Below are 15150 nucleotides of genomic sequence, written 5' to 3' on the forward strand. Positions count from 1 at the left end.
TCCTCCTCCTCTGCTCACAGCTGAGATCTGGCACCAGTCATCTACATCTCAGGGGCAGTTTCTCAGACGCTTGGGTCTGGAAGGGACACAGAGAGTCTCCCTATGGATACAGGATGCTCTAATCCCTCTCCCGTCCCTAGCATCCAGCTTCCATGTGGAGGCCTCTCAGGCTGGGTTCCTGTGGGAGGTAAGCTGAGCACATTCAACCCAAGCAGAAGACCATGCCGCCTTGTAAATGGCCTTTGTGTTCGACGTAGGGCAGGTTCTCCCCACACGCTAACCAGTAACCACCGATTCCACTTGCCCCCAGCCAGGTGGGTGCCTGTGGGGGGCACCCCAGTGTGCCCCTGTGTGCCCACTGGACAGGCTCTGGCTGAGCTGTGGTCACAGGGCCTCGTCTGCTTTGGGCATAACTGGCCTTATCCATAGAAACTTCTTCTCACCATAGGTTTACATCTGGAGAAGGCTCCAGAATAAACTTTCCAGATAAGCCCGGAGCATCGCTGGCTGGGTCTGTACCTCACTTCTGGAAAGCAGGAGCCAGTCAGACAGAAGTTGGTGTAATCGGCAGGGAGTGCAGGGTTTTGGACAGCACAATCCGCAGCTCCTGCTGCCGGCTCTGAGCCGGTGCCGTGTGTCTGCACCAAGCCCGGGCATGGGGCGGGACTCTCTGGGGTGTCCCAGCAGAGACTTCACAGAGGAGGGAGAAACCTGTGCCCGTGTGGGCAAGTTGGAGAACTTCAATGTGTAACTGGTTCTTTTCCAAAATTCCTCTTTTCCCCTTATTTCATTTTTTTTTTTCAGAAAACGTGTGATTTTATATGCTTTTCTCTGCATGTATTAAACAAATTGCACAGCTGAATAGCTTTTCTTAAAACCTGGACATTCACCAAAAAGAAGTTTGCCAGCACAGACAATCAAGCTTTCTTCTTTGAACAATGGAGTGAGTGACTGGCGCATTTGAAATGCAAGCGTGTTTTTTATTCCACTGTTCATCCTTCAAGCTGAGAAACAGCAACAATGGGAAACAGCTGGGACAGGAAAACATTTGCGTTTGTATTTTCAAAGCAAGCAAGAAAGAAACCCGTCAGTGTGGGCCAGACCCTGTCTCCCGCCTGAGGGCGAGCCGGCACTTGGGGAGGGAAAAGTACTATACATATTTCTAATCAAACATTACATATTTATTAATGTGCAGCTGGTGTATTGTATTCTGAGGTTTGGTGGGGGGTGTCTCCCCCACCCCCACGCCACCCGCCTTGTTCCTCTAATGTGTCTTGTCTGGCAGGCTGGTATTGTTCTATAACTGACATTACTTTATAAGAACCCAGAGCTGAGCACACTTAATAAGAGTCGTGGAGACAACTGCTCTGAGTGGTTCAGGTTCCTGGGACGTAGGTGCCATCTGAGTCTCAGTTTCTGTTCTGGGAGCAGGACAGGTGGCCAATGGAGGTCTTTTTAGGCAGGTGAATTGGGGATACTCTCTATGGGGAAGCGCCCAGCACCTTCGCTGTCACCCCCCCACCACACACTGGGGTCCCTTCTATGATGGCTGTGCCTCCTGCCCACGTGTCCGTGTCCTTTCTAAACGCGGGAGCAAATTTATTTTGATGCTTATTGGGATTAAACTTGCTGTGCATTTCATTGGGAGCAAGGGTTGCAACTGTTCATTAGGTGCGAAGGCTCACCTTGTCAATTTCCATCAAGCGCTGGCACCTGCGATCACTTTATCATCATTTGTCAGCAGCCTCGACAGGTTTTACTCAGCTTTGATTCCTCCCGGGCCCTGCTGTCATAACTTCATTGGTTTTATGGTAGCAGCTGAGCTCCCTCGTGTAATTGTCTAATAGATGTACTTTACTTTAATATTGGTAATACGTTAAACGCAAAAGAATGCGGAAGAGAGGCTAAAACATTAAACAGCAGACAAGCCACACACTCCTGCAACACCCCCGGCCCCACCCTAAACGAGCATCCCATCCATCTTTAGAAATCCCATTACACTGAGTAAGGGAGGGAATGGATCTCTTAGAGCTTGGAAAAACTGAAGCTGAGACTTCAGCCTCCCTCTGGTCTTGCGACCTAAAGGAATTTAGTAGGGGAGGGTGGAAAGGGTTCTGGGCCAGGGGTTGGGGGCATTTGGCTGCTGGGGCCCAGCTGTGGCCTCAGTCTTCCCATCTGTTTACTGAGGGGAGTGATTAGGGTGTCAAGGTTCTCACACTCAGATTCACACAGGGCCAGGCAGCAATAGAGATGAGCAAGTGGGCTGGGTGAGGACTGCGGCGAGCTGGAGGCACCACTACGCTATCACAACTCACGGGCAGCCCAACGTTGCTATGGGTGAATGCAGGCCCCGCAGACCCAGAGGTCTGGATTTTTTAAGCGAAGCTGGAATTCTGAATTTTTATGTCAACTGTTTTAATTTTTAGTGTTGGCACTGAGTTAAAAAAAATGTAAAACCCCCATGCTGTTGATAAAATGAAATGTCTGCTGGCTTTGACTGATGATGATGAGGATGAAGATGATCAAAGACAGCTAACAGTACTGAGCGTTTTCACGTAGCAGGACTGCTCTGGGTGGGTTTCAGCCTCACAGGGATGCTCTCAGACAGGTGCTGATGGTACCCGTTTCACAGGTGAGGAAGTGGAAGTACATAAAGTCACCTGCCCAAGGTCACTGTGCTTGCTGCTCAGCTGATCAGGTAATTTACTTCCAGGGACTACTGACAAGGGACCCTGGGCCCGTGGGGGAAACGCGACTTGTGTCTGAAGGTAGATTTCCTGGCAAAGGCCAACTTATTTCCACATTCCATTTAGAAAAAAATCTATGCTGCTCTTTTAAAAAGAATACCTGTTCTCTGGAATTTTCCATCTCTATATTATCACTGTCCTTCAAAATCCTGGGCTCTCCTTAAGTTTCAGGGAATAACCAGGTTGATTTTGAGCTGTAGAGCAGAGGCGAAGGACTGGGCTTGGGGTTTCCTGACTTGATCACAACACACCTTCATCCGTAGCCTGGAGATCTGTCTCAGGTTTAAGGAACAGCATGAAAACTCCAGCTGCTTGCTCCAGTCCCCACAGCTCAGCCCTGGGGCCTCCTGACGGGACATCTACCTGGAACTTATTAGATCCTTAATAAACATTTGTGGATGAGTGTTTGGTGAATTAAAATTTGAATGTAGCGTGTTGTGAATAAGGATTTCTTTTTTTCTTTTTTGACTACTGACTGTACTTAATTTTTTCCTGTCATTATGTCTGGTTGTCATTCTTTGCACATACTCTCACAGACCAACACACACATGTGTATACACTTATCTGTGGTTCAACATACACCTGAGCACATGCAATGCTTACATGTGGCCCAACATATACATGTGCACACACTTACATGTAGTCCAACGTAAATGTGCACACACTTACATGTGGCCCAGCACACACGTGAATGCACATACTTACATCTGGTCCAACATACACGTGCAAATGCACACAATTACATGTGGTTCAATATACACATGTGCACACTTACATGTGGTTTGACATACACGTGTGTTGGTGTGGTTCAGATACACCTGTGGGGTGGGGGTTCATTGTATCCTGGAGTGATCCTGAATCCTGTCCCAGGCGTACAAGTGACGAAATAAGTCTCTCTTGCCCTAGAACGGGGAGGATGGAGAGCTGTTCCTGTTTCTCACTTGAGCCGGGAGCTCTGGCGCCCCCAGTGAAGGTTTGACGTTGGCTGATACCCGACATCCCAGGAGGTGGTGGGCAGTGGTCACTGGTCAGCGTCACATTCCCAGGGGGACCCTTCAGCTGTGCACAGGTCCACCCAGTGAGTCCATCAGGGAGGACCTGTCCCAGCCTTGCAGGTGGGCAGATGAAAGGAGGCGGAGTTTCCCGGGGTGTGATGTGGAGATCGACCACAGAGTGAGTGTCCTTTCTCGCATGAGCGTGCGTGTACACGCATACAATGCAGCGGGTGCCCACAAATGTGTGCAGGCCACTATGGGATGCCTCAGGAGGGAGGAAGGGTCCCCTTTCATGCACCTGTCCAGGTACAATGTGCCCTCTGCTGGCTTGACCAGGGAACAGCGAGCGGCAGCCCCGTGCTGAGCTGGGTCCACCTGGGTCCTGTAAGCCCCCCTTCAGGAGGATGACCCCGGGAATCATCTCCCTGGGGGAAGCTGAGGGTGGTCAGAGCCTTACGGACTGGGCGCCACCACCCTTTCACCTGGACTTGCTCTTCATTGCAGGGACTTTGTGGAGGCCCTGTCCTTTCGTAAAGTGGCAGATCTTCAGGCAGGGGGCAGGAGATTCTGCTAGACCAGGACTGTGGAAGTTGGCAGGGTGGGGGCCGGGGGGCTCCTGTCCCTCTAAACCCCTTCACATGCAGGGATGGAGAAACGGAAGGAGGGGCTGATGAGGAGGCGAGAATGGTCAGCACAGAGAATAATTGAGGATAATAACGATCGTCAATAATGCAGTTCCAGCACTTACTATATACCCATTCTGTGCTAGGTGCTTTCCATAGATAATTTTTAATCCTGATGACGACTCTATGCTTTGAGATCTTTAATATCTAGGCCCATTTCTCAGATGGGGTAACTGAGGCTGAGGGTGCTAAACCAATCCACACAAACTTACACAAGTGTACACGCGCAGAGTCAGTTTTTCAACCCAGGGCTAAATGACCCCAGAGCCCTTTGTCGTCCCCTGAAGAAAGCCACCTGCAAAACCCCCCACCCCTGAAGGCTGGAGCCATCCTTCCACGGCCTGCCACTCCTCCTGTTTCCGGGCTCTTCGAAAAGTTAGCTGAGTCGCCAGCTAGTCCTGCTCAGGACCCCACGAGCCAGAGCGCTCCCTCCACTGTTCCGGGAGGGCCGGCCCACCCTTTTGCAATACTTGTCATTTCTGGGAGAGAAGCCTGGACGGGCCTCCGCCTGCTGTCCAGGCGTTCAAGGTCACCCCGGCAGCGCGGCCGCATCTGCGGGGCGGTGCGGCGCGAGGGCCGGAGCCGCAGCGGCCGGGGCGGCAGACAAGGTCTGGGCCGGGCCGGGTGGCCCGTGCGTTATCGCGGGCCTCCTTCAGCTCCGATGAATATGGAAATGCTCGCCCGGCCGCCGGCTCCGCAGTCATGGGCGCCGCCTCCGCCGCGGCAATTCCGAGGGTAAAACTGATTAATATTTGTTTTCAAAATGACACGCGGTGATGTATGGGCCCTTTTACAACTTAAATTAATACTTTAAAGAGATGAATGGTCTCTACAGAGGGTGTTAAAGTTCAAGCCCAGGGAATTTGCATATTTATATTACAGCCAACTGATAGTAATTGTGGGAACGGGCTGTAATGCTGTTCGTTTGTCATTTTCAGCGGGGTCTGCTTCAGCCCGGGACCTCATTAACTCCCCAAGCCTCAGCCCCGCCGCCCCGCAGGACACGGGCTGGCGGCGGGGCACCGAGGGCCTGTGTCCAGGCCACAGTCGCCCCCCCATCCTGGTCCCCAGGAGGCTGAACCCCCTCAGGGCGGGGCGCCTGTTTGTGGGGGGCAAAGACACATGGGCAGGGGTGAAAACAGGTGCCTTGAGCCTATAGACCCCAGATCCTGTTTGTCTTAAATCCCTCCCCAAGGTAGCCAGAATCTGACCCTTTCTTACCACCTGTGATGCCCTCTCCAGTCCCTCCCACTCTCACCAGGTCCCCCTCCCCTCAGTCCCCTCCCACTCTCACCAGGTGATGCCCCCTCCCCTCAACCCCCTCCCACTCTCACCAGGTGATGCCCCCTCCCCCCAGTCCCCTCCCACTCTCACCAGGTGATGCCCCCTCCCCCAACCCCCTCCCACTCTCACCAGGTGATGCCCCCTCCCCTCAGCCCCCCCCCACTCTCACCTGGTGATGCCCCTCCAGCCCCCTCCCACTCTCACCAGGTGATGCCCCCTCCCCCCAGTCCCCTCCCACTCTCACCAGGTGATGCCCCCTCCCCCAACCCCCTCCCACTCTCACCAGGTGATGCCCCCCCAGTCCCCTCCCACTCTCACCAGGTGATGCCCCCTCCCCTCAGCCCCCTCCCACTCTCACCAGGTGATGCCCCCTCCCCCAACCCCCTCCCACTCTCACTAGGTGATGCCCCCTCCCCCAGTCCCCTCCCACTCTCACCAGGTGATGCTCCTTCCAGCCCCCCCCACTCTCACCAAGATCCTGCCATCCTTCTGTCTTAGTGAAGGTTCTCCCAGAAGTGCATCTTAGACAAGGGTTCGAGGGCAAGTGGATCCTTTGGGAGGCGGTCCAAGGGAGCAATGGGAGAGAAGGGAAGGAAGACCATAGAGGTACGTTATCAAGAGGGTGACCTCTGTGGGCAACTGGGCGCCATCCTGCGGGGGCCCCTGGGGCAGCACTGTGGCGCACACTTGGGGATTGTAGTACCTGGAGGTGAGGAGGCAGCGTATCTCATCTTCACTCTTGGATGTTAATCCCCAGCACCTCTGCGGTCTAAGTGTCGCCTGCAGAAGCCACAGGGAGAGTCACAGGTGTCACTGGGCCCGACGGCCTGGACTAGAAAGGTGCCTGCCGGGGGAGGTGGGCAGCTCCTAACCGGCTCCCAGCTTCTGCCCTGGCCTCCCCAACCCCACCACCCTCCACTCGGCAGCCAGGCCAATCCTTCTTCAACATGAGTCTAGGCCAGGTCATTCCTCCGCTCAAAACCCTCCCCTGGCTCCCCTTTTCTCTTTGGAGTAAAAACCAATCTCCTTGCCATGACCAACAAGGTCCTGCATGTCTGACCCCTCCCCTCTGACCCCCTCTCTGACCCCTCCCTCTCTGATCCCCTCCCCCTCTGACCCCTCCCCCTCTGACCCCTTCCCTCGCTGACCCCTCCCTCTCTGACCTCACCTTCTATTCTCTTGCCTTGCTCCTTCCTCTGAGCACAGGATCTCTTGTTGTTCTGTGAATACTCCAGCCTCAGGGCCTTTGCATTCACCTTTCTCCTTTCCTGGAATGTCCCCCCACCCCCAATTCCCTGGGCATGGACCAGTCCTTCACTTCCTTCAGATCCTTACTCAGAAGTCACTTTCTCAGTGAAGTTTTCCCTGCCCACTCTAGTTATGATTCCACCTCCTTACCAGTCCCCCTAGGCCCTGCCCCATACTTCATGTGTTTCTTCCTGCTTTGTTTCTGCTTCGTAGCCCTGCCCATCATCTGACGCATGGCATATTTGTTTATCTTGCTTGTGGTTTGTCTCTTGCTCTGGAATGTCAGCTCCATGAGGGCAGGGACTCCTCTGCTCACTGCTGCATCTCCAGCACTTACAACAGTCCCTGGGGGTAGTAGACACTCAGTAAATCTGTACTGAATGAATGAATGAATGAATGAATGAAGTGGGCCCAGCTGTGGCTGTGTAGTGACCCCCCACTGTCGGGGTGGGATGGCCAGGGTCAGGCCAGCTGAGGAGGCCTGGCGGCAGGGCAGGCTTCATGAATGTGACCTGTGGAGGGCCGCACGCTCAGCAGGGCTCTGGGCTTGGTTTAATGCTCTGCTCTCGCTGTCTTGAAATTTTTAATGATCTTGGGATAAAGGACTCTGCATTTTCATTTTGCACGGAGTCCCAGCAGGGTTACCAGAGGTTAATTCATTCTACAACTGTGCTAAGCACCGGGTCTGGGCAGGCACTCTGCAGGGAGTTTCCAGGCTGGTGGGCTGCCGCTGGGAGGCGTTTGGGAGAACAGAGGAGCCCGGCATTAACAATCCCTGGGTATGAGAAGCCGCTCTGCGGTGGAAACAGTTTCTTTATTTCTCGTGCACACGCACCTCCCACAAGCCCCTGCCTTCGGGCATGCACGTATGGACAGACCCAGGGGCGCACACATTTTTTGGTAGGTTACTTGCAAAACGGCTGCCGTTCTCCCCCTCTCCCTGTATCCAGGGCAGTGTGACTCTGCGGCTCCTCCCGTCACGAAGTGGAGTCTGTTTATTTCCCCACTCCTTGAACCTGTGAGTTGCTGTGGCCAATAGAATCCAGTGGAAGTGACCTGTGCCAGCTCTGAGCTCTGTCCTTGGCTTTTGTCTCTGCGTGAGAACAAGCCTGGCCTAGCTGGCTGGAGGGTGAGAGACCACGTGGAGCGGAGAAGAGTCAGGGGAGCTGTTCTAGCCGAGGTCGTGGGAGGAGGCCCAGGTGGGCTGAGCAAAGCTGTCAGCGGACCACAGACACATCAGCGAGTCCTGCTGTGCCTGGCTGAGATCAGAACTGCCCGTTTGACCTGTAGACGGTGAATGAGGATAAATTGTTGTTACATAAGCCACTGAATTTTAGGGTAGTTTGTTGTAAATTGTTATTGTGGCAATAGATAATTGATACATGACTCATACTTGACTAGGCCATTGCTTGTACAGGAGCAAATGGCCACATATTTGCACATCCATACCGAAGATCTCAGACCCCCAGTGGGTTGTGTGGGCAGAGAAAGGGGCCAGAGCAGTGGCCAGAGCTGCATCTCGCCCCCCAGCGCTTGCTGGGTGGAGGGGGAGGGGCTGGGAATTAGCTCACCCCAGGGAGGGTGTGTGTCATTCTGTGGAGGGATGAGGCAAGGGCTCCAAATTTCTCCATTCTCCATTCAAGGAGGGAAGACAGTTTTGAAAAACTGGTGGGAAGCGGGCAGGAGAGGCAGGGTAGAGCGGGACTGTAAACCAGAGCAGTTTCATGGAGGGAGGAGAGGCTGTGACAAGTAACAAGCTCAGAGTGGGGGGCCACAACCCTGGGTACCCGCTCAGGCCGATGTGGACAGGATGAGGCAGTCCTCAAAGGGGCGGCCAGTAGGTGAGGACTGCCCGTGTCACCAACACACACACACACACACACACACACACACACACACACACACAGCATAAACAAGACAGAAGGCAGATGGCACTTTTTATTTAAGAATACTTTTTTGGGGAAAAGTTTCCGGCCTATATAAAGCTGCAAGAATAGTACAATGAATTCCTGTTTCCTGTCACCTGTATTCACCAATTGCTAGCGTTTTGCTTCATCTCTCTCTCTCTGTGTATATAGAATTGTTACGATTATTGCTGACTCCTTGGAGAGAAAGGATGGGTATCATGACCCTTCACACGCCTGAATATTTCAGAAATATCTAAAAACAGGCACTTTTCCTTACATACTCAAGAATAATAATCAAATTTTGGAAAGTTAACGCTGCCCAGATACTGTTATCTAAGACAGTCCGTATTCAAAGTTCACCAGTTGTCTCAGTAAAGGCCCTTAAATCATGTTCCCCCACTAGATACAGAACCCAGCCGAGAAGCAAGGGTTGCATTTATGTGTCGTGTCTCCTTTTATGGGGACGGTGCCTCGGCCCCTGCCCGGCCTCCCCCTTCATCTTTCACCGCGGTGATGTTGTTGAGGGCAGCTGCTTTGTAGAATGCCCCTCCACTGGGTTTGTCTGATTGTTTCCTCCTAATTACATTGAGGTTACGCACTTTTGGCAAGCGTACTGGGTACATGGTACTGTGTAGAGCATCCTTTGAGACCGTGGAGTGCGTGTCCTGGCAACGTTAAGGCTTTTGGGCCACCAGCTCCAGGATCTCCCCTCCAGAATGCCTTCCTGCCCCCAGGCCCCAAGAGGTTTTCCTCCTTGGAGTTCCTTCAGTAGAGTGATGTGGTTAAGAGACCAGATTCCCGAGCCAGAGTCCTGGGCTCAAATCCCAGTTGCACACTTACTCTGTGACCTTGGATACCTTACTTAACCTCTCTGGGCCTCACTTTCCTCAATTATATAATGGAGATAATAGTTCCTACCTCTTGTGGTTGTTTTCTGAATTAAATAAGCTAATAAATGTCATGCATTTGGACAATACCTGAAATAATGTTTCTGGTAGTTATTAATGCAGTTTAGTAAATATTTCTGGCTCCCTGCCTTGCAGAAGCATGGCAAAATCCCACGTCCTGACTCCCTTGAAGGTGGGTGCATGGAACTAGCCCTGGTCAGTGAATTATTTGCAGAAACTATGGGCGTCACTTCCTGGGCCAGAGTATTTCACTGCAGGTGTAAGACTGCCTCGAGCTCTCTCTCTGGCACAGTGACCTGCAACTTTTGAGATAGCAGCTGCTTCACTTGCCGTGGGCTTTTAGTAACTAAATAAGCAGAGTGTCTACCTCCTTCTTCCCTCCCCCCCACCCCCATGCCAACCTGTAATGAGCAGTCTCATGAGCAAGCAATAAACCTTGGCTGTTTGAAGCCACTGAGGCTGTGGGTTTGTTTGTTACTGCAGCATAACCTGGTTTGTCCTGACTAATACCGTGCCACATGGATGTTGGACATCATCGCCGTCCTCATTATTCTTAATATTATCATTGTTATTTCTTAAGCCATCTCGCTCAAAGCCTTCCTACTATATTGTAATGATCTGTTTAACTTCTAGCTCCTTCCTCCCATCCCTGAGTGTGAGTCTTTCAAGCACAGGCTCCATATCTTTCTGTCTCTGGGACCTTAACATCCCAGCTCAGGGCCAGTCACAGCCTCATTGCTCAGTGCTCAGCAAGTGATTGTTCAAACGTCCCTGGAGAAATCCGAGCTATAAGTAGCCTTCAACAGCTTGCCTTTGATTTCAGCATTTTTAATTGCACAAACAATATTGTAGCAACAACCATAACAATAAAAGGCAAGAAAGAGTCATCCATGAGCCCTCTGAATTTAAGGGCTCGTCTGTGCTTTCTCTTGTCTGTCCTCATGGATGTGTGGTTTCTGAAGTTCCACTTTCAGCCAAGCAGTGTTTTGTATCCTGCTTTTTTGTCCACTTAGGGTACTATCAGGAGGACCTATTTCCACAGAAGTTATGAGACTTTTTTCTGGGGGTTGCGTATATTTCACGGGGTGGATGAACCCCCATGGCTTGGAGGGGCTTTGATTTTTTGGACATTTCAACATTTTCCACTTTGCTGTCTCAGCCAACACTGCTATGAATGATGTGCGCATGGGGCTGCTCCCTTTTCCCCCTACATCTCCAGGAAGGACGCATCTCAAATGCTCCTGGACCCCCCAATTTGAATACAGCATTCTAGCATGTTATGCTGCCCCCTCCACCACAATCAGAAAAGTGTAATGGAGTCGTGTAAGTGACGGCTTCAGTTACTGAATGATTGGATAACGGTATTAAAATAAGTTCTGCCATTTTGAACTTTGGCCTAGAGCTTTCTTTCTCATTTGATGAGCCATCTCCCCATCTTTTGAGCCCTTCACCTAAGCAGTCTCGTGATTTACTTTTCCTTGCTTCCATATGGAGCACTGGTGGACTCGGCACTGCTTGACGCCCAGATTAATGTAACGTTGTGCCTCTTAACTTGCCCCATTCTTTCTGTCCTAAACTGATTCTCATTCTCTTCATTCCCCCCACCTGCATTAGCAGTCGGCTTTTTCCTTGGGACTCTGTCATGGAGAAACAAGCTTTTATCATTTCACGAGAATTATCCCGTGTGAGTAAATGAGCGGTGAGCAACCAAGACGCGTGTCCGGGGGATGCCGGGCCCCTCACTCTGCTCCCTCCTGCTCCATCTGCTGGGTGACATGGGAGGCCTCCTCGTGCCCCAGCCAACTGGCCAATCCGTGGAACACGTGAGGTTACAGTGAGAGGAGAGCCGTCGATGAAGGTCTAAGTGGGCCCTCTCCAGTCACAGCATCTGCTCCACATCCATCTTGGACTTGAGCTCTCAGAACTGTGAGAGGTGTTTCTGCTCCTTACACGCCACCACGTCCGTGGTATTCTGTTACAGCGGCCTGAATGGACCAAGACAGGATGGACAGTCAGATTCATTTCACTCGCTTGTTTTTGTTTCAAAGACTAATGTAACAAACATCCCTACTCCCATCTCTCAGTTGCTACCATCTCTCATATTTGCTTCTGGTTTGTTTTTCCTCAAAGAAATAAGGCATCGCAAATACAGCTAATGACCGTTTAACCATTCCCTCTTCCCGAGTCCCCAGAGACCACATTCTTTTGATTTTGGTGCTAAATCTTCTAGACAGACTGTTTTTATACTTTTCTATGTGTAAATATGTATCTAGAAGTAGCATGTACATTTTTGCAGTTATGTTTTTTTTGCATTTATGTTTTTAATAATTTTTATTTCATAGACACAAATGTTTACATAGCTGAATGAATTCTGAGGTTTTAGGTTATTATTTATTTTATAAAAAATGAGGTCATTTTATACACACTTTCCTGCTTTTTGCTTTTCATTGACATCTTGGGGAAATCCCTCTAATTCTGGCTTAGTTCTAATTCATTCTTTTTTTTTGGTGAGGAAGATTAGGCCTGAGCTAACATCTGTTGCCAATTCTCCTCTTTTTGCTGAGGAAGATTGGCCCTGAGCGAAAATCTGTGCCCATCTTACTCTACTTTATACGTGGGATGCCTGCCACAGCATGACTTGATGAGCGGTGAGTAGGTCTGCACCTGAGATCCAAACCCCGCAAACCCCAGGCCGCTGAAGCAGAGCATGCAAACTTAACCACTATGCCACCGGGCCAGCCCCCTAATTCATTCTTTTTGATGGCTGTATAACATGGAGATTATCTATCCATTTGCTTTTTGATGGGCACCTAGTGTTTTGTCACAGAGAGCAATTGTGTGATGAGCACATATACATTCTTAGGTACCAGTGTCTTTATTTTTATAACATACATTTCCAGGAGAGAGAGTGCCAGGTCAAAGAAAATATATGTTTTTACATTATAATGACTGCTGCTGGAGTGCACTCCCCAGAGCCTGAAATAACCCCCGTTTCCTAGATTTGAGCAAGAGTCCCCGTGTCCCCATCTTCCTGGCAGCAGATGTCACCTCACTTAAAATATATGCCAGTCTGATGGTGGAAAAGGACAGCTCATTGTTATCTCAATGTCAGACCTGAGTATGAACATCTTTTCATAAGTTTATTGCCCTTTTGAATTTGCTCCTCTGCGATTTGCTTATTCATATGCTCATCCCAATTTAAAATTAAAAAATAATTCCTTCTATTTTTAACAGCTCATTAGTATATGGTAAATATTAACCTTCTGTTTTCTGTATTGCAAATATTTCCCCAAATCTATTATTTGTCTAAATTGATTTTGTTTGTTACCTGATGTGAAAAATAAGTTCTAATGTTTATATCATCAAAAATTTTTGGGGGGCCGGCCCCGTGGCTTAGCAGTTAAGTGCGTGCGCTCCACTACTGGCGGCCCGGGTTCGGATCCCAGGCGCGCACCGACGCACCGACGCTTCTCTGGCCATGCTGATGCGGCATCCCACATACAGCAACTAGAAGGATGTGCAACTATAACATACAACTATCTACTGGGGCTTTGGGGAAAAAAAGGAGGAGGATTGGCAATAGATGTTAGCTCAGAGCCGGTCTTCCTCAGCAAAAAGAGGAGGATTAGCATGGATGTCAGCTCAGGGCTGATCTTCCTCACCAAAAAAAAAAATAAATTCTTGATGCTTTGAGGTTTTTAGACTCAAGACAATCACTTATTTTTGTTTTTGGAGTGGTTAAAAAGACCAATGGAGTAGTGTCCTGCTGGATTTTTTATGTAATACTGGCAGCAGCTACCAATTCATTTTGGTGTGTTAGGACCAATTCAATAATAATAATAATGACAATAAGAATAATAATAATTCACTCAGTAAATACTTATTCAGGCCTTATTACTTATCAGATTCCGTGGAACCATATGGGTATTGTTTCACTGACTCTTCAAAACACTCCGTGAGATGGATGCCATTGTTGTTTCCAGTTTATAGATAAGGACACTGAGTTTCAGGGAGGTTTAGTAACTTTCCCAAGATTATAAAGCAGGCGAGTGGCAGAGCCGGCCTCTGAATCCTTGCCCCCTGCTCTGGAGCCCATCCTCACAACCATGGGTCATGTGGCCACAGAGGGAGGGTGGGGTCTGCACAGGCCCAGAAACAGACTTTGACAGAACACAGGCCTGCCTGGTAGGACAGGCACCCAGAGGGCGGCCAGTGTGGGCTCGTCAGAAAGGGCTGCCCTTACTGGGGACTCAAGCTGTACCTAAGATTGGCGGGGTGGGGGAAGCTTCTCTAACCCCAGATTGGCACTTACCCCAACTACGACATGGGCCAGCTGTTGGCTTTAGGGCCCGGAGGCAGAGGTGGTGGTTGGAGGCACTCCATTTGGGGCTGAGGCCTGGTCGTATTTCCACATAGATCGATGTCACTGCTGGCTGGGGTGGCTGGCAACCCATACTCTGCCTGCTTGTGACGGTGCATTTCGTGTGTCAACTTGACTAGGACACAGAGTGCCCAGACATTTACTCCAACATGATTCTTGGTGTGTCTGCAAGGGCATTTTTATATGAAATCAACATTTTAATTAGTAGAGTAAAGCAGATTGCCCTCCATAATGTGGGTGGGCCACATCCAATCAGCTGAAGGCCCAAATAGAACACAAAGACCAAGCCTCCCCTGAGTCAGGGGGCATTCTCCAGCAAACTGCCTAAGGACCTCATCTGCACCATTGGCTCTCATGGGTTTTGAGCCCGCTGGCCCACGCTGCAGAGCTGGACTTGCAGTCTCCATAACTGCGTGATCAATTCCTCATAATAAATCTCTTTCTATATGGATGCCAATCCTATTGGTTCTGTTTCTCTGGAGAACCCTGACTAATACTCTGCTGGACTGCAGGTATTTGCTCTGCTCCCTAGGTAGTGTGCAGGGGAACAGGCTCTAGCCCTGAGAGGAAGAGCATCTGTAATGTCTCTTCTCTGCTGGTCAGGAACTACTATTTATAGAGGTGAAGACTTTTCTCTGGCCGCAGCATGAGAGATTTGGACTAGCTGTTGTGAAGGACTTCCAGAAGGTGAATAGTGCTATGACACGTTCAAGGGGAAGGGTAAAGGGGTTTTATTTGCTTGAGGACATGGGCATGGGGGCAAGAGGGCAGATGAAATGACCTTTCCAGAGCTTTTCTGAGTCTTTGAGAATGATCCGGATGGAAGCAATTGTTGCCCCTACTACTGCTGTACCTAGAAAAGGTCAAGTTTTCCTCTCAATGCTCAAGACTGAACACTCCTGCTAAATTCCAGAGATGGTGAGGGGTTCCCAGAGTCATGATCAGGTGGGATCACCAGGCTTAGGGTGGGCTTCCTGCAGTCTTTGCTGTGGACAGT

Source organism: Diceros bicornis, chromosome 32 (assembly GCF_020826845.1).
Source record: "Diceros bicornis minor isolate mBicDic1 chromosome 32, mDicBic1.mat.cur, whole genome shotgun sequence".
Lineage (NCBI taxonomy): Eukaryota > Metazoa > Chordata > Mammalia > Perissodactyla > Rhinocerotidae > Diceros > Diceros bicornis.